Here is a 6,370-nt window from a genome sequence, read left to right on the forward strand (position 1 = left end):
AATCTAAGAATTTTAGAACTATCATAAATAGCGACATCGTCATTCATCCTGCACAGAATCTAAGAATTTTTTAGAACTATCATAAATAGCGACATCGTCATTCATCCTGCACAGAATCTAAGAATTTTAGAACTATCATAAATAGCGACATCGTCATTCATCCTGCACAGAATCTAAGAATTTTAGAACTATCATAAATAGCGACATCGACATTCATCCTGCACAGAATCTAAGAATTTTAGAACTATCATAAATAGCGACATCGTCATTCATCCTGTACAGAATCTAAGAATTTTAGAACTATCATAAATAGCGACATCGTCATTCATCCTGCACAGAATCTAAGAATTTTAGAACTATCATAAATAGCGACATCGTCATTCATCCTGCACAGAATCTAAGAATTTTAGAACTATCATAAATAGCGACATCGTCATTCATCCTGCACAGAATCTAAGAATTTTAGAACTATCATAAATAGCGACATCGTCATTCATCCTGCACAGAATCTAAGAATTTTAGGACTATCATAAATAGCGACATCGACATTCATCCTGCACAGAATCTAAGAACTTTAAAATTATCATGAAATATCAATGGATTATGTATTCTTATACATATTAACTTGAAGTTTTAAAAAGAAAGAGACCAAAGATCCACAACAAATATTAGAGATGTCACAATACGAAAAAGAAATCCTCCAAAGACGGTGTTTCCGATATCAATCACAATCGTAAATTCTTTTCAGAATAGTCTAGATTCAAAAAGGGAACATGTTCATATTAGGGTAAAATGCAATGTATATCATGTACGGGAAATCAACTGATCAATTTGATTTCTACTAAATAGTAACTTGACTGTTAATAATATACTGGGAAACAACCATACATGATCGATGACACAGCCTTTAAGCGATAAACTAATATGTTACTGATTTCGATAGCTTCCTGGTCGCATGGTCCATGCCCATAATAAGATGACCGTGTACATCATTACGCCATAGGTCTTTGTGATCTATTTCTAAATGGATACGTTAATACTTATATACTGAGGTAAATATATCTAATCTCAAGGTCAAAATAATAGTTTATTTACACAAATTTGGTAGTATTTCACTCAAGCAAGCTTCGGGTAAAATATCAGATCTGTATGTCTCTATCATTGAAGAGTGGTTGAATTAATGTCAAATCTGTTTTTCCAGTATGCCAAAAGGAGATTGTTGAAAATGCTTATTAGGTCATCTGACCAGGTGGGTTAGGATAACCTACATGTATAGTCACCGTGCTTCGTCTGTCGTCGTTCGTAAACTTTCCATTCAAACTTCTTCCCAGTAACAGAAAGGCCCAAGGTACTGATACTGGGCGTGTAGAGTGGTGAAATGAATGACTAACAAATTTGTTCAAATGAATGACCTTGACCTTTATTTAAAGTCACAGGGTCAAATAGGCTATAATCTTAAAACGACTTCTTGAGAATAACTATGAGGCATATATATACATGTAGACCTGATATTGAGTCTGCAGCAGCTGGGATGAAGGACTATAAAGTTTGCTCAAATGAATTACCTTGACCTTCACTCAAGATCGTAGGTGACAAAAATGCTTATCTTTGTTTATACCCAAGAGGCCTAGAGACCTGATATTTGGGTCTGTAGCATACTAGGATGAGTGGCTAACAATGTCTTCAAATGCATCTAACCTTTACCTACTTTTAAGGTCAAAGTAATTGAATATATTAAATATCGGAAACTTACAGCTTTAATGAGAGGAGTTCCTTGTATTGCCTTAATTGTTAGCCACTGCTTTATACTGTGACTGTTTAACGTTGTTTTGTGCCAATATTCAAATGACTGTTAAGGCCCATAGGCCTCTTGTCTTTTTGATATGTTATATTAAATGAAGCTAAGATAATTCCATTCTTAACTGAACAAATAAGGTAGCTATAAAACAAATCAAATAAATTACATGTATGTGTATGTTTGTCATTGGTAAACAGATATTGAGATTTCATCCTATTTGTCAATGTGACCTTGAATGAAAGTATGCTTTTGTACTTGTAAAACTCAATAGGTAGTCGTAAAGGTATCCTTTTAACCTAATATTATTAGTGAACTTTGTACCGCTTTGGGATGAATGGTTTCAAGTAAAAAAGACAAGCGAGTTGAAATTTAAAATAATCAATCGAAATTTGATTGAGTTATTTGGACACACCTTTTGGTTAATAATGGAATGTTAGACTCTCTCATTATGTAAATAAAAAGGATAGGGGTATAAACAGAATCTGTCACACTCTTTGTGGCAAGACATGTACAGGAGAAACTCAACCCATGGCCAATGGTTCAAATTCTTAAGCTGTCAGCTTTGCTGAATGTTTGACAGCTTAAGAATCTCTCTTGAGGGTGCAGATCATCTTTGCTGAATGTTTGACAGCTTAAGAATCTCTCTTGAGGGTGCAGATCATCTGTTTTACCCCATAGGTGTGTTTCTCTTTTTTTTTTATCCACATGCAATACACTTTGTGCCACCCGAGGCTGTATTACATATGGCTACCAATGCTGAATACCAATATCATTATTTTCTCAGTGAAATTGAGATGTCAGACATTTTAAATCCAAATCTTGTTATCTAACCTGTTAAAGTCAAATTTTGAAAAACGACATACAGAGAAAACACTAATTTCATGTTGATATTGATGTTACAAAGTAACATTGCATGGGTAGTCATGAAATACAACCTACACTGTAAGTCAGAACAGTGTACATTTTTTCCAAGGATAAATCGGGTATGATGAGACAATTTATTGATATTTGTAGAGAATGTTATTACCTGAAGATTACTATCAAAAGACTTTTGACATCTGATCTTGATAATTATGTAGTGATGTGTATTTCTTGAAATTGATATTTTAATAACAGTTATCTATAGGAAACACAATCTATTTTTGGAATGTAATATATAGACAGTGGTACATACAGTACACTAGGACAGATACATCTAAGATGCAGTTTTTAGATGCAGTTGATGATGGAATCTGAAGCAAGAGATCATAAATAACATTAATTTATTTAAGCAGATTTTTATTAAAGAAATTAACTGTGATTATAGCAATAAACCCTGCTTACAAATACAATTACAGATTATATAAATATCTTTTACACTCAATTTGGACAAGTTTTTTTTTACTATATATATACATAATATATTAAATACATTACGAGACAATATAAACACTACATTCATTCCAGATGATATACGATTTGACTGCAAATCTCTTTACATACAAAACACAAATAACTATAAAGTTGTGTAGCAAAACATTTTCATTGTATGGAAAATTTGTATCTTTCAATGCTCCTTTGAAACCATGACAGCGAAATAATGAAATATATTTAATGCATTACTGTTACCAATAATTGTTACCATGACTAATACAAATGATTGTTATACTGTACAGTCCAGTGTAAAGGAAAATAATAGACGTGTTCTGTACAGAGACCGCAGAACCAAATGATTTCGCTATATACGATATATTAACGTTTACCACTGTCCAGGTTAAATGGAGTTTTCAAGTCTGGTCACCTGTCACTTATTTTGAAGAATGGCATCTGGCATACCTGTGAATAAAAAGAAATAAAGATCTACCATCTTGCTAAACTTTTATGTGGGGGGTTCCATCTTATGTTGAATTCCGCACCAAAAATTGACCAAAATATTCATGAAATTCCAATATTGATTACCTCCCCCTGTCAGACACACACTTGACAGAATTTTAAAATTTCTTTACATATTTTACATCTACATGTATTGCCCAACCCACACATTAAACATTTGAAACTGATGCGCCCTGAATACCCAATCAGCAGGCTCCGAAACATTCACCTCTCTATGAAATCTTGTGCCCAAAAGGGGATTTCCAGGAATCTATTTTTGGTTTGATTCTGCGGTCCCTATAGCATTTTACATATTTTTCAAATTTACCATTTTTGGAAAGCTACATGTCCATAAGGTCTGATTCCAAAATGGGAGTTTGCTCTCTGCATGGGTTGGTCTGGTACTGCAAGCTATGTACTCGTATCGATGATGGGAATTCCTGTAAGAAAAAATTATGAGAATTGAAACAGTTTAGAAATAAAAATTTAAATATTTCAATGAAATTTGAACCTAGACTTTTGACTTTTACTTATAACTATAGTATAGTTAGTGTACTACAGGATTATATGAACAACTGAATTAAACTTGAAGATCAGGGGGAGATAACTCATATTCTTTACCCCCACCCCCCCATTTTTGGAATATCTAGCAAAAAATATCCAGAACTGAAAATTTAAGCAAAGCAAAGTTCCAAAACTGGCTCAATACTATAGATATATAACTTAGTAATCAAAACAATATCATAAAGACATGATTATAACATATTATGCCATAATCTATCTGATATAACACAGAGAAATGATGGTGCAGCTTATAAAATATGGATACAAAACAGCCCCAAAAATTTCAAATTTGCCCTGATTTTCTGCATGAGATGATTCTAAAATTACAAATGTATACCAATTGATGTGAAAAAGGGAATTATTAACCACTGAAAGATTCCAGGGACAGATAAAATCAAATCTAGAGCAACGTTTGAACCCGAAAGACTGGTCAGAACTTAAGAATCGTGGCTATTAGAAAGAAAATAATTTTGAAAAATAGAATAAAGCTTATCCTTCACTCACATCTTGATGTAAACTAGTCAGTTACAAGATCTGGAAGTGAAAGAATTCCACAATTCACCTCTAAAATTGCACCAGGCTGACTGCTTATGTCTCCGTTTACCAGAGACCTACAGACAATGGAAGGGAGATAACTCGAATTTCACTCGACTATCCATCTCGAAGAAATTAAGAACACTGATAATTGAACCAAAGAGGTATATAAGAGAAATATATAGAGAAAAAAGACAAATTATACTCACAAATAAATACTCAGGTCATTTATGGAAAGGTAAATCTGTCTAGTATTTTCGTGAAATGAGTTAACTCCCCTTGGCGCTGTCTTCAAGTCAGGAATAAGCTGTTAAACTTGTCCGCCCAAAAGGTATCATGTTCAAAGCTCGGCTGAAACAGAAGAAATGAATAAATGAATAAATAAATGATAAAATAACTAAAATGAATGAGTGAAAGTAGCTGATTAATGAACACAAAAAACAGAAAGTGTTTTATATAGATCGATTAGGTTTCATGGCCATTTAAGGATGTGTCAATTGTACTTGGAGGAACCCAGAGTACCCAAATGAAAACCACCGACCTACAGCCTGAATCTATTACCTATTCCTGACCAGTCTTAAACACTTAATAGTGAAAAAGAAGACTATACTGTATATTTTACAGAACCAAACAACACTATATATCCATATGATGAATAAATACATAAGATATTTGAGTTACATGTACAGATAAATAGATTAGTGATTATGATAAATAGATAAATAGAGGGAAAGAGATAATGCCTAAAGCCTAATATTATGCCTGAATAACTCCTAATCACAGTGTATCACGCGGATTCATAGAAGTTTACTAAATATCATTGAAATACACATCATATTCTAAGTCAGCTGACTTCTTATATTCACACCCCCCCCGCCAGGTCCCTAGACCCTGTGTCATACTCTCCCAAACCCCTGTGTCATAATCGTGACATAAACATCTTCTGTATAATCACTTTCTAAGATATTGGTTCATGTGCTAAGCTATATTAACAACATATGTGTAATGTGATTTTTTTAACAAAATCCTCCAATTTACAGTGTTGTTATCAAGACAGGAAGGCCTCCGTATTAAAAATAACTACCAAATATGTATAAAGTACAAGCAAAATACCTTCAACATTCGATTTCCAGTCAAAAACATGCAGATTGGGTTCAGTCAAATGGTGTCCAGGGACGCTGAATGATGAAAACGTCATATCCGGTTGTCATCCTATAGAGACCGCAGAACCAAATGATTTCGCTATATACGATATATTAACGTTTACCACTGTCCAGGTTAAATGGAGTTTTCAAGTCTGGTCACCTGTCACTTATTTTGAAGAATGGCATCTGGCATACCTGTGAATAAAAAGAAATAAAGATCTACCATCTTGCTAAACTTTTATGTGGGGGGTTCCATCTTATGTTGAATTCCGCACCAAAAATTGACCAAAATATTCATGAAATTCCAATATTGATTACCTCCCCCTGTCAGACACACACTTGACAGAATTTTAAAATTTCTTTAACCCATATTTTACATCTACATGTATTGCCCAACCCACACATTAAACATTTGAAACTGATGCGCCCTGAATACCCAATCAGCAGGCTCCGAAACATTCACCTCTCTATGAAATCT

General features: G+C 33.6%; 1 long non-coding RNA gene across 1 annotated transcript; it reads right to left on the minus strand.

Moving 5' to 3' along the window:
* Nucleotides 1-3,486: 3,486 nt before the first annotated feature.
* On the minus strand, nucleotides 3,487-6,234 carry LOC138314109 (uncharacterized). The gene is made up of 4 exons (XR_011207330.1): nucleotides 5,861-6,234; nucleotides 4,957-5,098; nucleotides 3,978-4,089; nucleotides 3,487-3,613 (listed from the first exon to the last, which is right to left on the minus strand). It is a non-coding gene; the product is annotated as an uncharacterized lncRNA (long non-coding RNA).
* Nucleotides 6,235-6,370: the final 136 nt, after the last annotated feature.

The sequence above is a fragment of the Argopecten irradians genome, unplaced genomic scaffold (genome assembly GCF_041381155.1).
Source record: "Argopecten irradians isolate NY unplaced genomic scaffold, Ai_NY scaffold_1450, whole genome shotgun sequence".
Lineage (NCBI taxonomy): Eukaryota > Metazoa > Mollusca > Bivalvia > Pectinida > Pectinidae > Argopecten > Argopecten irradians.